Source organism: Budorcas taxicolor, chromosome 9 (genome assembly GCF_023091745.1).
Source record: "Budorcas taxicolor isolate Tak-1 chromosome 9, Takin1.1, whole genome shotgun sequence".
NCBI lineage: Eukaryota > Metazoa > Chordata > Mammalia > Artiodactyla > Bovidae > Budorcas > Budorcas taxicolor.
This window is the reverse complement of record NC_068918.1, coordinates 71,560,678-71,585,007: the sequence shown is the minus strand read 5'-3', so window position 1 is coordinate 71,585,007 and position 24,330 is coordinate 71,560,678. Positions and strand designations below refer to the sequence as shown.

The window sequence follows — 24,330 nt, the reverse complement described above, 5'->3', positions numbered from 1 at the left end:
TCTTAGTTTCCTCATCTGTAAACTGGGCATAACAGTGCCTCTTCTGTCTGCCTCTTTAAGGTTTCACCAAACAATGTCTGAGGTTTTTTAGTAATCCTGCATACAGGCATTTCTCTTTCTGTCTATGGCAGCAGGAGACATGATAGTAGGTATTTTCTTCTTGATCTTAAATGCCCTCTGGCAACCCGCACACCTCTTCAGAGACTCGTGTTTCAAAAGCTCTCCTTTTCGATCCTGCCGCTCGCTTGTCTTGGGAGTCTTCCTTTATGAGTTCCAGTGATCCTTTGCTCGGTCCTGGACTCGGCTCCTTTCAGTGTCTTTTTGCCCACCGTACGGGGGACTGCAGCATGGCCCCCATCCTCCCCCTCTGAACGCTTCATGTGCCTGTTTTAAAGCTTTTTCATTTGTCTGTTTTGTCTTCCTGGCTAGAATGGAAGCTTCCGGGGCAGCGACAGCCTTTAGACTTTATTTTTTAAACTTTTTGAACTTAATTTTATCCAGTGCTTGGCAGAGGGTGGCACTCAGTAAATGCTATAAGCTGATAGTGAACTAAGACTTGAGTCTTTAGGGCTCAGCCTGACATCTTCAATAAACACTCTTTGATTATTTAGATTGGTGCTTTCAAGCTTTATCATGCTCAACAGGCTCCTAAGGTGCTTTTAAAAAGTTCAAGGTCTTAGGCTCTAAAAATATGATTTAGTACATCTGAAGAGGAGTATAGGAAACCTGCATTTTAAGAAGCAAATCAGGTAACTTTGATGCAGGTGATCTGAGGACCACTCTTTGGGAAACATAGTCTGTGTGTTATAATACCGTTAACAAGTACTCTGCTTAAAGAAACCTTTTTCTGACAGCAGGTGTACTTCTTTTAAGCAAAAATGTGGGGTTTTTAATGTTTTTAAAAATTTTATTTTTAATTGGAGGATAATTGCTTTACAATATTATATTGGTTTCTGTCGTACATCAACATGAATCAACCATAGGTATACATATGTCCCCTCTCTCTTGAGGGCTTTTAATGTTTTTGTAGTTTTTTAGAAGGGCATGGGAGAAAAGGTGGGAAATTTTGTGGGTAGAACATTTGTTTTAACTGTCTTCTCAAATGTCTGCCTGGGTCAGTGAGATAATAGAAATATCACATCTGAAAGAACACCGTAATTTCATCAAGCCACAGTGATATGAAACACTTATTAAGCCATCACTTGGAGCTTGTTTGTCCTTATTTTAGTCTCAGTTTTTACCGGCTCAATGATCCAGTCTTCTAGAAACGATTAGGAGCTGTACATTAGATGGAAGGAGAAGAGTGTCACTGGTAGAGGATGGCACGTTGATTGCAGAAGTGATAGCTGACAGCTTGAAAGTGAAGAAGGAAATAGACAAGCTATAGAAATCAGACAGAAGATCTAAAAAGGCAAACAGAATGTAGGCCAGTGGGGAAGCCAAAGAGTGAAGAAGTGAGCAAATGCATGCATCTCGGTAGCTTGAGAAGGCGTTACTGAGTTACCCCAGTTTATAGTAACTATTTGTTGATCTTTCTTCTTAGACTCTGAGTGCTACCAGGGTTGAGACCATGCTCGTTCCATCTGGTACAGCATTTCCAGATAATGTCTTCCTGGTCTCACAGGAGATGTCTGTGTGTGTGTATGTGTGTGTGTGTGTGTTTAGCTATAAGCATAAAGATACATTTGCTATAGTAATCTGTACTTATGATAATAACTCTAGTAAATCTATATAAATAAATGCATAGTTTTTCTGGGTGATCTGTGTTTGTGATAATGATTCTGAAAGTTTTTTGGCTGAAAGTACTTTTAACCTTTTAGATATATACTAAAAAAACCCCCAAACTCAAAAACGTTTGGTATGTGAAGTCTTATTCTACATGCTTGGGATGTAATTCGTTCCCTAGCTCAGTCTTCATATCGTTGCTCTTTCCTCTGCCCTGTTCATATTTAAATTGTCTAGAAATGCATAGGGTTTATTTCTCAGATTATAACTGTTCATATATGTAGATATATACTAAAATATTTTGAATAGTCAACCAGTGCACATTATACCAGTGCCACATGAGCACAGCATATTTTAAAGTCTTCAGAAATATTCAGATAGATTTCTGTATATAGATAGAAATCTGTATATACCATTTTGAAGATGTCTATATAGTTAATGCCACATCATATTTTACATGGCTAATCATCCTTTGATATATCGTAATGGTTTCCTTGGAGCATGACACATCTATTAAAATAGATATGGTAGCATGCATACTAATTAAGAAAATGCATATTATGTGCTAGGCAGAAACGTGGGCTCCATATAGTAGAGAAAATCATATTTAGATCCCTCTGAAATGATACACCTGCTCTCCAGGTGTTTCAAATTTGCCTTTAAACTTGCTCTTTAGTAGATTTTTGTTAACTGAAGAAGGAAAATTATTTTTTGATACTATGTGAAATAGGTTAAATTGTGCTTAAATTGTGCTGGGTTACTTTGTATTTTGTTTCAAAACTGTGTCTTTGATTGGTTGTGTATAATTGGGAATTCATTTTCTTGGAAGGTTTTGTCTTATTGGTGGGAGAAAGAGGTGAGGAGGAGGTTCTCTTTTTCTGTAAGTGTAATACATGTTTGGTCTTAGGCAAAATTTTGAAATAAGGAAAAGTGTGACATCCTGCCACTTAGCACCCTCTCCAGACCAGTGAGCCTGAAGGCATCAGGTTATCAGAATTTAGTCCCACATTTTCTGTGGCTATGTTCCTTTCCAGTCTAAACTACGCCCTCTAACATTTCTGGTTCCTGAATCGTCTGTCTCCACCCCATACAAATGTCCCAGCCAGTAGTTAAGTACCTATCCTGATTTGGGCAATAGGGTTGTGACTGTATAGAAAGAAAGGGGAATTCTGTGCTATTTACATTTTTGGACATTATACATACAATCTAGAACTGGTTATAAGACGTACATAATTAACTCATTATACTAGAAGACAGGATATACATAAATAAGTGACATAAACCAAGTGAAAGTGCAAAGAAAAAGATTACAACCAACTGTGGGAACCAGGAAAGGTTTCATGGAAGACGTGGACTTTGAAAAACTAGTAGCATCTTTAGAAGCAAAGTTGAGATTGGGAGATGGCATTCCATGCAGAGAGAGTGTTGCAGATGAAAGGAGGAGCACCCCAAATGGCTGTCTACGTGTTGAATATTTTTAAACTTTTGAGGGCACTGTTCACATAGACTGTGGTATAAATGGTGCCTTCCATAGGTGTTCAGGCCTCCCTGGTGGCTCAGATGGTAAAGGATATGCCTGCCATGTGGGAGACATGGGTTCAATCCCTGGGTTGGGAAGATCCCCTGGAGAAGGGTATGACAGTCCACTCCAGTATTCTTGCCTGGTGAATTCCATGGACAGAGGAGCCTGGCAAGCTACAGTCCATGGGATCACAAAGAGCTGGATACGTTCAGTATGATGCCTGGGAGTGAAAGCCAGGAGTCAAGAAATGTGCGAGGATAAGATCAGAGAATCATAAGGAATGTGATTCCTTATGGGCTATCTTGTGGTAGATCTTGCATTAAAGAGTGAAGTTGTTTTGCCTCTTTCACTGTGAGTTTAAAGGCCTTAAAACTCACAGTATCTTAGGCCTTATAACTCATAGTATCTCAAACTCTAAGATATTGTGATTTCTCTAATTCAGTTGGTAAGAGGAGCTGAGGAAGATTTTTGAGCAATGGAGTGGCTTAAAATTTCAAAAGATGACTATATGCAAAGGGTGAAATGAACTGATAAATTACTAGACTTGAGATGGGTATAAAGTAGTCCTACTTCTGTAAGGTCATCTGAGTGAAGCGAATCATACATTAAACTGGGGCTCTTTGGAGCCACAATATTATTCCCAAACCAGCCCACCCTCACTTTGACACCATCTTTATTTCTTCCCTATCACATCTAGACTTCGTTTCTTTGAGTTTATGTGGCATCATTGTTAATAACCTTCGCTGGACTTTCAACTTCTGTTTTCCTCTCACCATTTATGTCTTGTCTTATCTCTCTGTGAATCACGTCCTCTGCCTGTGATTTTGGATGCAGACCTTTCTGGGTTGATCCTGGGCTTGGACTCTGTCCATGAACTGCCTTAGTGGGCAACCTGTTGATCACAGCTGTTTGTTACTGGGTTTCAATTCCCTTCTTTAGCTCTAGCTCCATGAATCAGGAGCCCAGGAAAGAGGGCTGTTATCATCAGGCTATTGGAATAGGATAGGGGCCGAATCATCAGGCTCAAACTGCAGGGTGTGGAAATTCATTCATTCATTCATCAGATGTTTATCAAGTCATGTGGAGGGTAAGCATCAGCTTTGTGTGGCTTCCCTGGTTAGTCCTGCTTTCATTCCTTCGACCCTTCCTCCCTTCCAGTGCTCTAAGAAGTTTAAGATTTTTTTTCACAACAGCTGAGTCTCTCTGGGAGTATCAGCGAGACCTCTGGTAGTGTTAGAAGGCGACAGCCCGGGGACAGCAGCAGCTGGTTTTATTTTTGGTTTTCCTCAGTCAGGTGTTTGTAAGTTGAGAACTGCCTGTATTCAAACAACGTGATTTGGTAGCATGTCATGAACTCCTGTAGAAATAATGAATGTGGTACAGTTAAAAGGATAACAGTGAACCATTCCTAACATCACAAGCTATATAGTAAATATTTAAAGGTCTGGGTGTGGATTAATGGCTCAGAGGGCATGTGCTATGGATCCTTCACGGTCTTATTTTGTGTAAAATTTTCAGTCTTGCTTTGGGTACAGAGATCTAGCCAGTGATGAACTTGTCTGGGGGAATAGTCATTGTCTCGTGGTAGGTACTGACTGATGATGCATTTGGGAGATTTTATGTAGGGACTCATTAGATTAATGTGTTCATTTGTTCTTGTCAAGCTTTACGTTTTATCCCACATGCACTATTATGACACAATAAATAAAAGACATAACTATCTGATCACCTTTTACAGTCTGTTGATCTGATTTTTAATTTTTCCTTGTATGTTCCTGATCTTTGCTCAAATTCACACATTTGAAATGGTTATAATCATGATATTGATGTAGCCCTTATTTTCAAAATATAAACTTTCCATTTTGCTAATTTCTGTACTCTTTTAATGGCCATATAATTTTGATTTATTTAAATGGTCACTGTTTTCTTAAAATTCTCCTGTTTCTGAATATTCACAATTTTTTTATTTGAAGTACTTTTCAGGTCACTTCCCATTTTCATCATAGCTGTGCAAAAGTGCAAGTCTTGCCTGCATTGTTGTTTTGGTTTGTATTTCTTTAATAATTATTGAAGCTTCTTTATTAGTTATATTTCTTTTTCTGAATTGGTTTGTCCTATTTTCTAATTTATTTCCTAGTTTTTTTTAAAATAAATTTCTATGAACTCTTTATACATTACAAATACTAATACTTGTCATTTTATACTTGGTTCTAATATTTTTGAAATTTGATTTTGTTTTGTTATTTTGTAAATTTAACAATTTTAGCTTAGTTTTATCTGGTTTATCTACTTCTGATTAGTATTTGATGAATGTTTCAAAAATTATTTAAAAATTATACTCATAATTATAAAGTATAAGTATAAGTATAATTTTTAAATAGTGCAGTTCTCTACTTATTCATCTTGCTTCTTGGTCCACTGTCAAGCCAACTGGATTCTTATAGACATGTATATTTTAGAATCATACAATGATCAGCAAGAGGGCATTTATCAGTTTTTATTTTTAATACTTAGAGTATCTAACAAATCATATTTCTTATATCCATAGATAAATGTAGATTTACAGATGAGCATTTAGAAGGTAGATGAAAATTACATTTAAGGCCTGAATATAGTGAAGGACTGGTAAATAAAGAAATATATTTAACTTCAGATTTTAATAGCAAAAAATTATATCATATTTATTAAACACTTTAAAAATACTCTGTTTAGAAATCAGTTTTTCCATATGTTTTTGAGCATTTATGACACATTCTTCCAATGTCTTAATACTAAAATTTAAATATAATTCAGAAATGTTTCTTCAGATCATTGGTCCTTTGTGAGAATCACTTTATCAGTTTCTAAAAACTTTTTCTCCATTTTTATTTTTTAATTAATTAATTAATTTTTGGCTGCACTGCTCTACTTGCAGGATAATAGTTTCCCCAATCAGTGATTGAACCTGGACCCTCAGCAGTGAAAGCTAACTACTGGACCACCAGGGAATCCTCTAGTGGCCTCTTATTAATTATCTAAATTGTGCCTTGTTGTTAGTATTCTTCTTTTGAGGCTCAGATCCTATTGTGTAACGGGGGTATACTTTAGGATTTATAAAGCATTTCATCATTTTCTTTTCATTGGTTTAATTGATCTTGTATTCATTTAAAAATAATCTCAGTAATCTGGTAAACATTTAGATTATGGATAGTAGTTGAGCAGTACGTTTCTCAATTGATTTAGAAATAGAAGTTCAATATATCTCCCATTATTTCATACAAGGAGGAAGATTTTAAAAAGCTAATGAAAGGTTGTTTCCTTTAATTAACTTTAGAAGATAAATTTTTATATCAAAAGTATTATATAATAAAAAAAAAAAACTTAGCAGAAATCTCACCCTATACGACGCTTACCCAAACGACTGCACCAACCTTAGGGGGGCAGAAACCAAAAGGAAGAAAGAATTCAGCCTTGAAGCCTGGGAAAAGGATACCTCAAATACAATAAATTTAAAAAAATAATAATGAAAAAGCAGAGAAATACTGCACAAATGAAGAAACAAACTAAAAACACAGAAGTTCAAATAAATGAAGAGGAAATAGGCAAACTACCTGAAAAACAATTCAGAATAATGACAGTAAAGATGATAAAAAAAACCTTGAAAACAGAATGGAGAAAATGCAGGAATCAATTAACAAAGACCTAGAAGAATTAAATAATAAACATACAGAGATGAACAACACAGTTACTGAAATTAAAAATCTCTAAAAGGAATCGATAACATAATATATGAAGCAGAAAAACGAATCAGTGAACTGGAAGATAAAATGCTGGAAATAACTTCTGAAGAGCAGAATAAAGTAAAAAGAATGAAAAGAACTGAGGATAGTCTCAGAGACCTCTGGGACAATATCAAACAACAACACCAACCTTCAAATTATAGGGGTCCCAGAAGAAGAAGAGAAAAAGAAAGAGTATGAGAAAATTTTTGAAGAGATTATAGTTGAAAATTTCCCCAACACGGAAAAGGAAATAGTCAATCAAGTCCAGGAGGTGCAAAGAGTCCCACACAGGATAAACCCAAGGAGAAACTTGCCAAGACACATACTAATCAAACTAACAAAGATTAAACACAAAGAGAGAATATTAACAGCAGCAAGGGAGAAGCAACAAGTAACATGCAAGGGAAACCCCATATGTTTAACAGCTGATTTTTCTGCAGAAACTCTGCAGGCCAGAAGGGAATGGCAGGATATATATACTGAAAGGGAAAAATCTACAGCCAAGATTACTCTACCCAGCAAGGATCTCATTCAAAACTGATGGAGAAATCAACAGCTTTTCAGACAAGCAAAAGTTAAGAGAATTCAGTACCACCAAACCAGCTTTACACAAATGTTAAAGGGACTTACACAGTCAAGAAATACAAGAGAAGAAAAAGATCTACAAAGTCAAACCCCAAACAATTAAGAAAATGGCAATAGGAACAACAACAAAAAAATATTTTATAATAATGGGCAAACAAAATCATCAAAACAGTAATTAAGTCAGTTTTAATGTGTCATGGAGGAGAAGGAGTCATGCCAGTTCTGTGTTTATGACATATCAGCCTACTCTTATCCTGGGTCAGTAGATATGAAAACCACAGTTTGCCCATGGTTACTTAACTGATAAATAATGGGGCGGGATGTGAAATTGAACCAATTCAATTAGAAAGACTAAGAATGAAGTTTGAGGCAAGTTAGGATTGACAGATGAGAACAAATGAATAATAAATTATGCTGATAGAATATTCTAGGTTTGGTTTTACATTTTTAGTATCTTCAGTATTGGTAAAGATGTTCTTACTGTGGAACTTTCTTTTTCTTTTGTGGGGTAAGAAAGGGCAGTTTATCCTCTCTAATCACATGATCAGTTTCTTTGGGTTGTCTTATTTTCATTCACAAAGAGGATAGGAACTAATATCAATAGTGAGTTACTATTTGGATCTAAGTACACTAAAGGGAACTTTGTCAGTTCCGATAGTGTTTGGAATGAAATATGACATGTATCTCAGATCCTGCACCTACTGTATTTTCTCATAGGTTTTATTTTTTCATTTTAAGTTTGCTGTCCCATTGCCTATGCTGAACAATAGATTTCCAGAAATATACCTATTATTGAGGGAAAGTATATGTGACACTGTGACCTTCGACTCCAGTATTATTTTCAAATGTTAATTACTAAGTTTTCCATGGCATTATTTTTAAGGAGAATCAAAGGCGTATTCTGGCATAAAAAGGATTGATAAATCATATTTGGGAATGATTAGTATAACAGATGGAAAACAATAGTAGAACATGTGTCTTTGAACTCATCTCTCGAATTTCCTAATTCAGCATTTTGAGGTACTTGTCAAATACATCAGTTGAAATCCTAGCAGGACCAATTGATATTGTAAGTCTAAAAGCTGCGAGAAGCTCACATTTTGTATTGATATAAGTGCTTATATTTATATCTAATCTTCAGAGCTTGTACGTCTTGCTCCAGTCTTGCTTCTTTCCTCATTCCCCAGCAGCCAGCCATCATCCTGTTTCCTTATTGTGTAACAAAATGACCAATCAGTGAACGAGATGCTCAGAGACTCATCTGAAGTAGCAAATTGTCACAGAGATATGCTTTAGTTTGGGCAATTTTTTAACTTTTTTGGTGGAATAATCAGCAAGAAAGCAAGAGAGTTTTCACTCCTCTCAGAATAGATGAAAGAATACTGTGAACTCTGAGAAGGTATTGTTAGTTGATAACACTATCTTGAAAAAGCAAGCCCCAAGTGTGCCCCCCATAGTTGAGCTCTCTTGTTTTATTCTTCTAATTGGTGTTGGATATCAGAATCAGTATGTGAGTAAATGGGAGTCACTTGAGTCATCTGCTTGAGTATGGGGACTCCATATAAGTGAAGTATCTCAGTCTTAGCACTCTATAAATGAAGCACTATTTTATTTCAGAATTTCTTGTATTTACTCTTGACAAGAATGCCCCTGAGCCTGTAAATTATTACTATTGTTGGTACTAAGTGTCATAAATGAGAGATTGAACTTATTAAATAATATCGTTTAAATTATATATTCAATCAGTAGTAAGGAACAATCTATTAAAAGTGTTTTCTGGCCTGAAAAAAATTATATTTTCACAGCATTGTTTGAATCATTTTCAAAGGACAATTTGAAGCATTCATTCAGTGTACAGCACTTATAGTTCAGTGGCTCAAAGTCTTAAATCCTGTGCCTGGGTGGATGTTGTATTGTACAGTAGTAATTCTGTAAATTATTTACAATAAAGAGGAAAACACAAGAGAAAAGATCTATCTGTGTACTGCTCCCAGTTGTACAAAAAGGGAATACTGTTAAATTTCTAACGTAGCTTCAGTAGTTCAGTTGTTGAGATATTCCATCCCCTCTCCCCCTCCCCAACATCCTGTTTCATCACAAATATTTATCATTTTATTCATCGGTTCTCCACCCGCCTTGTGGGCTGTTGTGGTTGCTGTCACCCAGCCAAGAGGCTGGGGAATGCCTATCCACAAGCAGCCTGGGGCGTCTGGCTAGGGTGCTTACTAGGCCCTGTGACTGGCTAACATTGAACTGTCAACAGTATTGTGCCATTAAGATCAATGCAGAGTCAGCCTATTTAAATAATTACCAGGATCACCAATAACAGGCACGTTGTTGCTAGTCATAGTGAAAATATACATACTATTTGTGGCGAGGAAAAACCTGAGGTCTCCAGCCTTTGGAGATGTCATTCTGACGTGCTGTGGAAACAGTAGAATTAAAGAAAAGGGAAAATGACTATTTAAACAAAATGCCTACCTAAAAAAGGCTAGTCCGTTTGAGTGCTTGGTTAATGGTTTTAAAGACTTGTCTGGGTTTCCTGAAAACTTCATTTGGTATTAATTGGGTGCTCACTTTTAAAAGATTGAATATAATCTACAGAATACAAATGCAGTATGATATATATAATAACAGTGTAGCATACCATGGCATACTCCGCTTGTTTGTGAAGGGATGGATATTTTCGAACAGTATTGGGCCAGAAATTTTGTAGGCTGGAATGATGGGTTTGGAGAGGAAGATTGCAGGAGGTGCCCTCCTCATTGCATTGTATTATCAGGTGTGTCCTGTCAACTTAACTGGTCACCAGTGGTGCTAACCTTGATCACTTAGTTAAGGGATAGTCTGCTAGGGTTTCCACTGTAAAGTTACAACTTTTCTTTTTCCATATTCTGTTTATTGGAAGTCAGCCCACATTAAAGGGAGAATAATTAAGCTTGGAGGGAGAGAGTACCTACATGATTTATTTATTTTTGGTTTGGAGGCATGGGTATTTATTTTTTGGGTTATTATCCAATGCCAATCACTCTTTATTTTGTTGCTGGCAAGCTGATTTTAAACTTTTAAAACTGTCATGTTGAGGTTTAACAGAAAACAACAAAATTGTGTAAAGCAATTATCCTTCAATAAAAAAAAAAGAAAAAAAAATAAACTTTTAAAACTGAATTTTGCTTAGCCATCTGATATCCTGCATACGTAGCTTGGTGCCACATTCATCACCTGACATTTTGGCCTCTCCCACCTCCACGTATTTACATTCTTTCTTCAAACCAATAGATTTAGTTTTGCTGCTCTGGTTAGTACTTACGGTCATTTCATAGTTAAGTCTTAATGTGTGCACTGTGGAAGGAGAAGTCATAACACGAAACTTCTTGTCAGCAGATTGGCGAACTTACCTGAGACACTGAGACTCAAGATCGTGAGGATGTGTGACTAGGACCGAAAACAGATTTCCAGGTAGGAAATCAAAATGATTTTCTTGAACTCCGTGGCACTTGATTTTGTAGAAGTCGAATCACCATTTCTTGTGAGATGCAAAACTCCAAAAGGAGGGGTGGCATGAATATTGAGGTTGCATTAGCAAATCATGTTGTGTTCCTCTTTTAGATTCTTTTATTTGATTTTTACGCAGTAAGGTAATAGCTGAGCTTTGAAATGAAACCCAAGGGGACCTTGCAGAAGGCTATCTGTATTTACAAAATTTTTATTCATATGATTTTGATTGTTGAGGCCTATTGAGAAGTACCCATTGGAGTAGAAATAATCAGATTTATCTTGTCAGAAAAAAACAGCTACTGGTTACAGGAGGTTTTATGTGTTTCACAGAATATTTACTAAATAAGTGTTGATTTCTAGTTTGCATTTCTGATCAACTCTCCTAAGATACAATAAGGTCATAAACTCTGCTGGAAGGGAGGAGGAAGCTCCCAGTCACAAATGTGCTCTACTTTCTGCATGCTGAGCTGATAAAAGCAAGCATCAGTTTGCCAGCAGCTTCCAGTTTGCAGCAATCTTACAAAGAATAAACTAAAAAAAAAAAAATATCAAGTTCATGAGAACAGGAGAAGCAACTGAAAATCGGGATTACAACCAGAGTTAACATCATGTAGTGATTCTTACCTCTGCTGCTGGAAGTGTAAAAGCAGTGTGATTTCTCAGCTCCATGGCAACATGAAGAACCTGTTCTATCGGAGGGTGTGTGTACACAAATGCATTCAAAGCATGGGCTTGGGAGTGAGTTTGGGGGAGGAGGGGTGCGGAGCCCAACCCTCCAAGTCTTGCCCACACATTTTTATGTGTGTTTTATAATAAGGCCTTTGTGCAGGGAAGCCAGATAGAAGTTCATGTCCACTGCCCTCTGGTCTTTTACATGGTCTCACTGCCATCACCCACCTCCCTTCTCTCCTCAGAAAAGAAGCAAGAAAAGGCAATGAAAGAATGCTGCTGGAAGGGAAATGCCCCTCTCCCTTTCTCTTTTTGGAATGTCGACAGAGTTATTGCTTTTCTGTGTGTCCCTAGGGATCCTTGGCTGCTTCTGTCCACCGTCCTTTTCTAGGGAAAGCTTTTGAATCGCAGTCTTCACATGGGGGCTTGTGAAAGCTGTAATCAGCTTCCCCCTTTGTGGGGAGGGGTGCTTTCTGGTGCAGCTGGTGTCCTGTCTTCTGCATAAGGACCCAGGTGCAGCATGGAGTGATTGGTGAATGAAGTCTCCCTGCCCACAGTTACTGGCATCTGTCTCAATTCTGAAACTTCAAGTCCCTTTTCTCACTCATGCCTCACGGACACACTCATCTGTATCAGTTCCCTACCCTCCACCCCACAACGCCCCCTGCAACCGCCCCAGTCTCTTGGTTTCGTCACTTGAAGAGGTAGCTTCACAACTGAACTATTTATCTATCATATGTCCATGTCCCTGCCCTGTGTTTTGGAAATGATAGAACAGTCTGGAAAATGTTTATTTTTGCTTTGATTCAATTTAGACAATCTGTGGGATAAGTCAAATGCTCTGTATAGCTGTGAGAATATTCTCTAATAAGCCTTAGACCATTTTTGTGCCACTCGAAATTTGAGGTCGAATTTGGATGGTTATCCGCACTAGGTTCAGAGATTAGGGAATCCAGCTAACATCCTCTTCAATACAGATCTTTACTCTTTTCCTTTCATTCCTGAACATCATCATGAGCCCAGCATCATGGATAGCTCCGTGGGGTTGGTTATTTTTCAGTCACTCAGTCATGTCCGACTCTTGGCGATCCCACGGACTTCAGCACGCCAGGCTTCCCTGTGCTTCACTGACTTCTGGAGTTTGCTCAAACTCATGTCCATTGAGTCGGTGATGCCATCCAACCATCTCATCCTCTGTCATCACCTTCTTCTCCTGTGGTGGAGGAATGAGGCTTGAGGATTTTATGTGCCTGAAGACTTGGCAGCAAAATGTTTTCAGCTTAGACTTGGGGCCACACTTATCAATTCTTCATACAAAGAAATAATCTATCTCCCCCATTGTTTCTGCCTAGAACATTCTTTTTGGCTTTACTCTTAAAAATAAATGATCTGCAGCTCCAAAGACATATACCCACATAACATCCGTTCAGTTTGTTAATTAACATATGCAACTGCTTTTGACTTACTTTTATGTGCTGGCTTAAGCATGCAAAACAGAACAGGCATGTATCTGCCCCTGAGGAGCTAATGTTCTAGAAGGAAAGTGCAGACTGTAAAATATTCCAATAGGTGGTGAAATGGGCTATAAGAGAAAATGCACAAAACCTAGCTGTGACATAAAAAGGAATCAGTCAGCTCTGCAGGGGGCTTGACAGGGGAGTAAATGCCAGGGCTGCATCTTGTAAGCTGAATGGCAGTTTGCCTGGAAGACAGCACAAGGAAAGGCATTCCAGGAAGACAGCCCTGGCATGCGGAGACCCAAAGACATAAAACCAACAAGTAAATCTTCGTATGGCTGGACTACAGGGTTAGGAAGAGGACGAGTCACGAGGGAAAGAGCTGGAAATTTTGGCAGGGACCAGGTCAAGGATGGTATGCCATGTTGCCATGTTGGAGCTTTATCCTGTAGGCAAGGAGGAGAGACACATTCAGATTTGCATTTTTACCAGGAACCATCAGAGAATGAGAATGAATCACGAGAATGAATTAGAAGGACCCAAGCTTGGGTTGGAAGACATAGTTTGCAGACAGTTACAATCATCTTCAGGCTTCCCCGGTAGCTCAGGTGGTAAAGAATCCACTTGCAATGCAGGAGACCCCGGTTTGATTGATCCCTGGGTCGGGAAGACTCCGTGGAGGAGGGATAGGCTACCCACTCCAGTATTCTTGCCTGGAGAATCCTATGGATAGAGGAGACTGGCGGGCTACAGTCCATAGGGTCGCAAAGAGTCGGACACAACTAAAGCGATTGAGCACGCATGCACGCAGAGTAATCTTCAAAAGAAACTGAAGGCTTGAACTCATGCTGGGATGTTCAGAACAGTGAGCACATGATGGACCCTCAAGCTTGGAAAACAGTGCTAGTCACTGAGCCAGTGTGAAGGATGAGGGGAAGGGAAGGCAGTTTTCAGGACTCTAGCTGGACTGCAAGGTAAATACTGATGGCATTGCCCAGGAAGAGAAGGACAGGAAGATGAACAGGCCTTTGAGAAAAGCAGTGACTATGGTCATGTGTGATCTGTGGAAGGATAAATGGTTTGGGGATTAGAAAGAACCTGAATTTCAATTGTACTTCTCTGATTTATCACCTGTGTAGTTTTAGGTGGAGAAGGCAGTGGCACCCCACTCCAGTACTCTTGCCTGGAGAACCCTATGGACGGTGGAGCCTGGTGGGCTGCAGTCCATGGGGTCGCTAAGAGTCGGACATGACTGAGCGACTTCACTTACACTTTTCACTTTCATGCATTGGAGAAGGAAATGGCAACCCACTCCAGTGTTCTTGCCTGAAGAATCCCAGGGACGGCAGAGCCTGGTGGGCTGCTGTCTCTGGGATACTTAGTTTCCTGGTCTCTTAAATGGAGACAGTAGTTATTGACTTGAAACACTTTGGTGAGGGACAAAAGAGAGAATCTATATAGAGCTCCTGACTCAAGCCCATTCTTAAAAAAGGGCAAATTATTATCTCTACTTTGTTCTGTAGGCTGTACACAGGAGAAGTGAGATGATAGATAGAGGTGGAGACCCAGAGAGCATTTTTACATAGATGTGAACTTACTTGTGTGTGCTGTCAAGAAAGAGCCACTGGAGAGAGAAAAGTGGGTGATGTAAAGGAAAGATGACCAATGATGGAGTAGAATCCTGAGCGGCCAGAGTGCTCCCAGCTCTAGAAAGGATTGAGTGGGACAGAAGGAGTGGGGATAGGAAGGTCTACTACTAAGTTTATGGGAAAAACCATACATGGATGAAATTTCTCCTCGAAAAACTCACCATTTTACTTAAAATGTATTATTTATTTTTATTTCTATACAATTTTAAAGGTTGTACTCCACTTACAGTTATTACCAAATATTTGCTATATTCTCCATGTTATATAGTCCACCCTTGTAGCCTAACTTACACTGAATAGTTCGTACTTTTCATTTTCTTTGGGGTTTTTATGAAGGAGAAGGCAAAGTCATTTGTCCGTAAAAACTGGATGATAGTGAAAAAAACTGGAAACATTTAAAGCTGCCTCTAGAGGAAGCGTGAGCTGACCTGCGCGTTCAGAGGTGATTATGTTCACCTGACCTGCGGAAAGCTCAGCAGAAGTAGCTTTGTCTCAGCAATTGATGTTTCTCAGCCACTCCAAGGAGGGGCTACAGGACCCAAAGGGACCATGATCCAAAGGAGGGTTTGGGGTTGAGCACGCCCAAGGGCGAGGTGACAGAGGATGCTGGCAAGGGCAAGGGCAAAGTGGTTCCCAGTGGGATCCAGCCAGGATAGTGAAAGGAGCCTGGAGGAGGAGAGGAAGGAGCTGGGAGGAGAGAGGATGGGGAAGAAGAGGTCCTGAACTCCTGGAAGGGAGGGGCTGAGGAACTGAGGGTCTCTGTGAGGCTGGAAAACAATAGTGTGGGAATGCGACAGGTTAGGTGATGTGATGAGATTGACTAGAATACCTGTCCTATTGACCTCCTTGTAAGGTGTTGTGGAAAATGATCAAACACTTAATTAAGCAAAGTGCATTATTGTGTGTGAGATGCTCATTGAGCAGGGATTCCCCCTTTAAGGTGGGGGTGGCGTGCTCCTAGTCACACGTGTGCGTGTGTGTTCTCAGTTGTGTCTGACTCTGCAACTCCATTCCCTAAATAGCCCACCAGGCTCCTTAGTCTGTGGGATTTCTCAGGCAAGAATACTGGAGTGGGTTGCCATTTCCTTCTTCAAGGGAACTTCCCAGCCCAGGGATTGAGCCCTCTTGCATCTCCTGCATTATTGGCAGGCAGATTCTTTACCACTGGCACCATTAGTCAATAAATATTTTATATTTTTCATTAAGTAACTTCATTAAGTTTCGTTTGAGTGTTTTCCCCCCATATCAGTCATTGGTTCTTAATTGGTTCAATAAAAATGATTTTAGATAGTGAGGGTAAATATAGGGACTCAAGTGTCAGGTTTTACACTTAAGTAAAATGCTGAAAATAAAGACTTATTGCATCAGCAATCTCCATCAATAGAGGGTGGGCGTGTCATCTTAAGCACTTACATTGGGAGTCTTCAGTTGATTCATTATAGCTACACATTGAAGTAAATAATAGAGTGTGCTAAAATCTTTGATTTGCGTTTAGTTCACTTCAGTTGCTCAGTCATGTCTGACTCTTTGCAACCCTATGGGCTGCAGCACGCCAGGTTTCCCTGTCCATCATCAACTCCTGGAGTTTACTCAAGCTCATGTTCATTGAGTCAGTGATGCTATCCAACCATCACATCTTCTGTCATCCCCTTCTCCTCCCACCTTCAGTCTTTCCCAGCATCAGGGTCTTTTCAAATGAGTCAACTCTTCGCATCAGGTAGCCGAAGGATTGGAGCTTCAGCTTCAGCTTCAGCATCAGTCCTTCCAATGAATATTCAGGACTGATTTCCTTTAGGATGGACTGGTTTGGATCTCCTTGCAGTCCAAGGGACTCTTAAGAGTCTTCTCCAACACCACAGTTCAAAAGCATCAGTTCTTTAGTGTTCCGCTTTCTTTATAGTCCAACTCTCTCATCCATACATGACTACTGGAAAAACCATAGCTTTGACTAGATGAACCTTTGTTGGCAAAGTAATGTCTCTGCTTTTTAATATGCTGTCTAGGTTGGTCATAGCTTTTCTTTCAAGGAACAAGCATCTTTTAATTTCATGGCTGCAGTCACCATCTGCAGTGATTTTGGAGCCCCCCCAAAATAGTGTCTGTCACTGTTTCCATTGTTTCCCCATCTATCTGTGAGGAAGTGATGGGACTCAATGCCATGATCTTTGTTTTCTGAATGTTGAGTTTTAAGTCAACTTTTTCACTCTTTTTCACTTTCATTAAGAGGCTCTTTAGTTCTTCTTCACTTTCTGCCATAAGTGTGGTGTCATCTGCATATCAGGTTATTGATATTTCTCCCGGCAATGTTGATTCCAGCTTGTGCTTCATCCAGCCCAGCATTTCTCATAATGTACTCTGCATATAAATTAAATAAGCAGGGTGACAATATACAGCCTTGACATACACCTTTCCCAATTTAGAACCAGTTTGTTGTTTCATGTCCAGTTTTAACTATTGTTTCTTGACCTGCATGTTGTATGATGCTCTTAGCTGAAGTTTCAGTGATGTTTACATTTTCCTAAAACTAGCAAAGAGATTTTGCTAAATGAAAAAGGCTTCAATAGGAGGACTATATCTAGGAATTGGCAGAGTGCAAATCCTATAATGTATTGCAGTATGTGTATGACTTACCAGGGCAGCTTGCTGAAAATGTAGACTTGGGGACCCACCTAAGAAGATAATGATGTCGGTTGCCTGCACACTCAACTTTGAGAATCCTATGGAAGAGTTTCTAGTTTTGGAAGATGGCTATAGTACTGGGCAGCACCCTAAGTCATGTGACAAGGAGAATAAACAACAAGAAAGGGAAAGTAGAACAGAAAAAGATAAGGAGATGCTAAGCTTGAGGGCAAGAAGAGAGATAAGAATTTAAGTCCTGAAGAAATCCCTCTACAAATTTCTGTGTTTCAAAAGATAGGTTTCAAAGGGTGATAGAATCACATTGATTTTAAGATTTTAAGTGGAAAGCAATGTGAAGAATGCAAGATTATGTGGGAAAAAAAATGTCAAAAGATATTGTTCATGGAGAGCCAAACTGGTTACAAATTCAAACTTCAAGTATTAAAATGAAAATATAGCAATAAATTTTAGTTTTCCAACAACTTTTTAAATTGTAATATGGTGGGTGTATTACTTGGGGTAAATTTTGATCATAGAACAGGATTGCTATTATAAACAATTAAATTGGATTCTTTTATTTTTCTCCTGTGAAGTGAAAGTCACTCAGTCGTGTTGCTCTTTGCAACCCCATAGACTATACAGTTCATGGAATTCTCCAGGGCAGAATACTGAAGTGGGTAGCCTTTCCCTTCACCAGGTAGCCCTCCCAATCCAGGGATCGAACTCAGGTCTCCCACATTGCAGGTGGATTCTTTACCAGCTGGGCCACAAGGGAAGCCCATTTTTCTCCTGATTATCAGTGAATCATCAAGGACAACCTTCAGTCTCCAAGATGATGAGCACTGCTGCCTGGGGTTGTGAAGATTACATGAGATCTGAACTCTGGTTGCCAGAATTGCTGGGTTCAAGTTATTGCTCTGCAACTACCTAGCTTTATGCCTTTGGGCAAGTTAATGTGGCTTAGTTTCTTTGACTGTAACATAGGATAATGATAGTGAGTACCTCTAGAAATGTTGCCAGGAATACATAAGTTAGTAAATGTAAAGCATTTAGGACAGTGCAAGCCACGTGGTAGACATTAAACAAATGTTATTCTGAAACATAACATCTGTTGTCATTCTCTTGTTCAGAGCACCTATATTTTTTAAAATCATTATTCAAAATAGGGATATACATATGATTTTATAAAGTAATATTTATCTTGAGCTTTAGTCAATGAAATTATTGAACACCTATCCCTAAGACACTTTAAGTTCTATTGCGACAAGTAAAACATGACCCTATACCCCAGCCACTCCGGCCTTGGGAAGTTATCCTGTCGACTGGTTTTCTCTATGCTATGTTGGAGAGCAGCATAGATGTTAATTGAAACTATGTTTTATAGCATAAGTAAAAGGTAGTGCATGAAGGACAGAAGGGAATACTAATAATAGATCATACCTTAGTGTATTTCTCAGCATAGCAGATCATCCTGGTATTCTTCCAGAGAAAGATAGAGTAAAATGGACAGAACAGAGATAGGTCATCAGAAAAACTGGATATTCACGTGCTAAGTATGCTTTTTCCTGACTATGTGACTGTGAGCAGTTGACTTAACCTGTATCTCTCTTTCTTCACCTAAGAAACCGGCACGTAGCCACCTTGCTGAGTATCTTGATTAATTGAGCCAATGCTTGTGAACTATGAGATGTTGGGCATTTGTATTTTTGCATGATTTATATTATATAGAGCTTGTGGATTTCTAAAGATCAATGGCTCAGAAATGACCACTTAGAATAATGTAGTTTTAATAGGATTACAGAGAACTTTATTATTCTCTGTAGAATTACCTGTAGATCAATAATAGGTGGGTGACTTGCTGCAGAAGTCAGATCCTGCTCCCCCCAAAAAAATAATCACAGCTGGAAGATGAAATGGGACAGAAAGGTTATGTGGCTGACCTAAGGGAATAGTTCACAAGCTGTGGAATAAAAGCTGACTGAGAGGATCCTCCCCTCCTCTTTCCACACTGCTCCCCAACTATTTCTCAGTTGGATGGAAGGAGTACAGGCTTTGAAGTCAGACCTGAGTTAAAATCCCTGCTGTGTCACTTACTAGTTATGACTGAGGCTGGTTACGAAACCTCTGAGCCTCACGTCCGTCATCAGCACAGGGGTTAGCATCACTTGCCTGGCAGAGTTGTGGGCAACAGAGATTACATCTGCAAGCTACCTGCCCGACAGCTAGCTGATACGTTATTTTTCTCATGATTATACATGGCCAGATTTCAAGGCAACTTGAATTACACCCTTGCTGAATAGGAATACTAATGCAACTAATAATAGCAACTGTTTAACTGAAGGGTTCCATGTGCCAGGCACAAGTCCAAGTACACTACGCCTATGAGTATCTTATTTAATCTCCAAACCAGCCTGATGATGTGAGTATTACTGTTATTGCCACTGAAGCTCCATACGTGTAGCTAACATGCCCAAGGTCACCCAGTGAGTTGGTGGGGGAGCAGGTTTCCAAATCTGTGCACTTGTGACTCTGGATCCCACTTTCCTCGTTACTGGATTATTCCTGTTCCTCCCTGGCCAGTTTAGGGATGTGGGACAGAGAATGAAAGGACTAGTTGTTTCATGAGAATTGTTTTATGAGTTGGGTGAGTGTTCGCTTTCGCAGACTTCATTCAAATAGACACTATTGGAAGAGACCAGCACTCACCTAACACGTAAATCACGTAACTTGTGAGAGTGTTTCAAAGTCTCGTACAGCACCGCTTTCCTTCTTTGCACTTTTTTATACTTGTCAGGATTGTCGTGAGCATTTGGGGGGATGATAACTGGAGAGCCCAGTCCTGGCAGGCATCTCCAGCTCTAATCTCTGGGCCCCCCTCCCTTCTTAAGTAGCAGTCTGGCACTGAGGACAGATCCTTGGGGAATGCCTGCTTTCTTTTTCTACATTAAACCAGTGGAGTTCTCTGTTCTTTAGCACTCCCATGATGTTATGTCACAGGACATTACTACTGATCCCCTTGAAAGGGCAATAAAATATTTGCTCACATACCTTCTTGTTGAACATACTTCTGATCAACTACCTTAGCTGAAGACAGGCACATCTCATTGGTCTTTTCATTGATTTGCGTCCTGTGTCTGGATATGTGCATGCAGAGCGCAGTCCCTTTAAGAACCACTAGCCCTCAGCAAAAAATAACCTAGAGCAGCTCAGGTTACTGCTGGGCTCCAGAGACTCTTCAGGGGGTCAGGTTGCTTTTTTCTCTGGCACCTGCCTCAGCAGGGATGTAGGAAGAAGTTGATTTATTCCAGCAGAGAAGTTCTGGGTGGATCTGGGCACTGGAGTCCTTACCTCCAGCTTCTGGATGTGACCCTGTCTTCATGGTAGCAAGGTTTTGATTGGGCCATTTAAATGGCATTCAATTAAGTGACCCTGTCCCTGGACCTGGACGTAAGAACCTGTCTTTCCTATCAACTGTGGATTTTATATTGTTTCTTTGAAAAATGAAAATGACATCAAAAGCCATCAGATGGGAATGCATCTTCTGTCCGCAAATACAATGCGTGGCCGTGCATTGAAGGGAGGTCGTGGGAGGACACGCCCTTTTCTCCAGAAGCCCTGTCTGTCTCACCAGCCTTTCTTGAAAGGAATGTTTTTACTGGCTGTCCATAAGCCCAGGAAACGAAGACTGTACAAGGCCTAAGGCTCTGTAAAGATAAATGTACAAACAAATGGAATGAACTCCTCAATTGTGAAAAGCAGGGGGAGCTCCTTAGAGGTGGTACAGTATGGGATGAGGCAAAGAACCAGCCAGGACTTAGACCATCTGGGGCCTTGTCTCAGCCACGCCGCTGAATTCGCTGAGTTGCAGAATAATAAAATTTTGTCAGTTAAGTGGTATCTGTGAGTGACTCACAGTCTTTACTTTTCCTAGAAGGAAAGTGCGTCTCGGAGCATTTGGGTGATTTACCTACAGTCACTCAGCTGCTTGGTAGTAGATCTCAACCCGCAGCCCAAGTACATATATCATTGCTCTTCATCGTACTACACAGATGTTGTAAAGAGTCAAGTTCTCTCCACATCCCCATTTCCTTATCTGGAAATGGGAATTCTCCTACCTGGCATGCCTTCTTTGTAGGGTATTGTAAGGCTCTGCTAAATGATTGTGGATAGAAACACGGTTAAAGACTATTCAGTGATATGTTTATATTGATATTAATTAAAAGTAAATTGTAGGGACTTCTCTGGAGATCCAGTGGTTAAAACTTCACCTTCCAATGCAGGGGGCACAGATTCTCTTTCTGGTTGGGAGCTAAGATCCCACATGACTCGTGGTCAAAAAGCCAGAGCGAGAAAAAATAACAGAAGCAATATTGTTAACAAACTTGATAAAGACTTTAATAATGGTCCACATAAAAAAATACTTAAAAAATAGTAAATTATATATTTATATGCACACACATATATGATGATGAGACGTATGTATGATGTGATACCTCATATTTTGCTAAAATTCGTCATGTGGGAGATATTAACAAAAATCTGGATTCTTCTTTGGAAATTTGAAGCACCATGAATTTCCAGACATATGGTGAAAGTTCTATACTTCGAGTTATTAACCTGACAGTTTTACCTACTAGCATTACCATTACTTTACCTTTCTGAGAAATGGGAATAATAAAATTCTCTGGCTATCTTCAGTTAGTTCAGTGGCTCAGTCTTGTCCGACTATTTGTAACCCCATGGACTGCAGTGCGCCGGGCCTCCCTGTCCATCACCAACTCCTGGAGTTTACTTAGACTCATGTTCATTGAGTTGGCGATGCCATCTAACCATCGCTTCCTCTGTTGTCCCCTTCTCCTCCTGCCTTCATTCTTTTCCAGCATCAGGGTCTTTTCAAATGAGTCAACTCTTCGCATGAGGTGGACGAAGGATTGGAGCTTCAGCTTCTGCATCAGTCCTTCCAGTGAATATTCAGGGCTGATTTCCTTTAGGATGGACTGGTTGGATCTCCTTGCAGTCCAAGGGACTCTCAAGAGTCTTCTCCACCACCACAGTTCAAAAGCATCAATTCTTCGGTACTCAGCTTTCTTTATAGTCCAATTCTCGCATCCATACATGACCACTGGAAAAACCATAGCTTTGACTAGACGGACCTTTGTTGGTAAAGTAATGTCTCTGCTTTTGAATACGCTATCTAGGTTGGTCATAACTTTTCTTCCAAGGAGCAAGCATCTTTTAATTTCATGGCTGCAGTCACCATCTGCAGTGATTTCGGAGCCCCCCAAAATAAAGCCTGACACTGTTTCCACTGTTTCCCCATCTATTTCCCATGAAGTGATGGGATGAGATGCCATGATCTTAGTTTTCTGAATGTTGAGTTTTAAGTCAACTTTTTCACTCTCCTCTTTCACTTTCTTCAAGAGGCTCTTTAGTTCTTCTTTGCTTTCTGGCTATCTTAAGTTGTCTTAAAGATAACTTTATGAATATATGTGAAAGTACTTGTTGAACTGTAAAGCACAGAAACGAATGATTACTGCCAAATATTGCTGAGGCCCACAAAGCCTGTCCAGAGAGCACATGAGGAGATAAGTCATATATTCAAAAGCAGATTTCAACATTATCTGACCTTGGTGTCAGATAAAAACTTTATATATAATGATTGCAATGAATTAATAAGTATTATTGTACCTTCCAAATGGAAGTGTAGTCATCCATTAATCATTACTCTTTTCCCATAGATATTCGCCCAGTTTGTCAAGACATCCATAGTGTTTCATATTTATTAGGATATTAGCTACTGTAATAATATAGAAGGTAGAGATTTAAATGTTATTTATACAACTTTCTCAGTTACACTGTTTGCTCTAATATTTATGTCTGATTTATCTCATTTGATTATTAAAAAATATTTGTGGGTTGTAATTAATATTATCATTATCTGATGAATGAGAGGCCAAAAGATTTTCCCAAGACCTCATGGAATGTGAATGGAAGATCTGGGATTTGAAGCAATGTCTTCTGGTCCCAAATCCTATGTACTCATAACTTGTCTCCTTGTGTTGTGTTGGGGGTTCTATTTTGTAGACTGTATTCTTCATTGGTTTCTTTCACTGATACAGTCATTCATTCAGCATGAATATTCTATGTGGAACTCTTGTCATATTATCTCCTACTCCAGGACTAAATTTTTTTGGGGAAACAGTTTGTTATATATCTGATTCCTTTAACTGAAGGAGAAGTAGTGACATAGATGCTTGAACCTTGCATAAATACTGATTTGAATAGGGAAGGGAGGGTACAGGTCCTTAAATGGGGAAACCCTGATGTCAAAGTCAAAATAAATCTTTGCTGTCCAGTGAGGGAACATTTCATGCAAAGATGGGCTCGATAAAGGACAGAAATGGTATGGACCTAACAGAAGCAGAAGATATTAAGAAGAGGTGGCAAGAGTACACAGAAGAACTATACAAAAAAGATCTTCACGACCCAGATAATCACAATGGTGTGATCACTCATCTAGAGCCAGACATCCTGGAATGTGAAGTCAAGTGGGCCTTAGAAAGCATCACTACGAACAAAGCTAGTGGAGGTGATGGAATTCCAGTTGAGCTATTTCAAATCCTGAAAGATGAGACTGTGAAAGTGCTGCACTCAATATGCCAGCAAATTTGGAAATCTCAGCAGTGGCCACAGGACTGGAAAAGGTCAGTTTTCATTCCAATCCCAAAGAAAGACAAAGCCAAAGAATGCTCAAACTACCGCACAATTGCACTCATCTCACACACTAGTAAAGTAATGCTCAAAATTCTCCAAGCCAGGCTTCAGCAATACGTGAACCGTGAACT

General features: G+C 39.5%; 1 protein-coding gene across 3 annotated transcripts in view; it reads left to right on the top strand.

Moving 5' to 3' along the window:
• Window positions 1–24,330, top strand: part of HIVEP2 (HIVEP zinc finger 2) — a 216,236-nt gene that overhangs the window by 37,597 nt on the left and 154,309 nt on the right. For all 3 annotated transcript variants that reach the window (XM_052645483.1, XM_052645484.1, XM_052645482.1), the window contains exon 2: window positions 10,978–11,052. The gene's annotated coding sequence lies outside the window, so the exon portion shown is untranslated. The remainder of the gene's footprint in view (window positions 1–10,977; window positions 11,053–24,330) is intronic.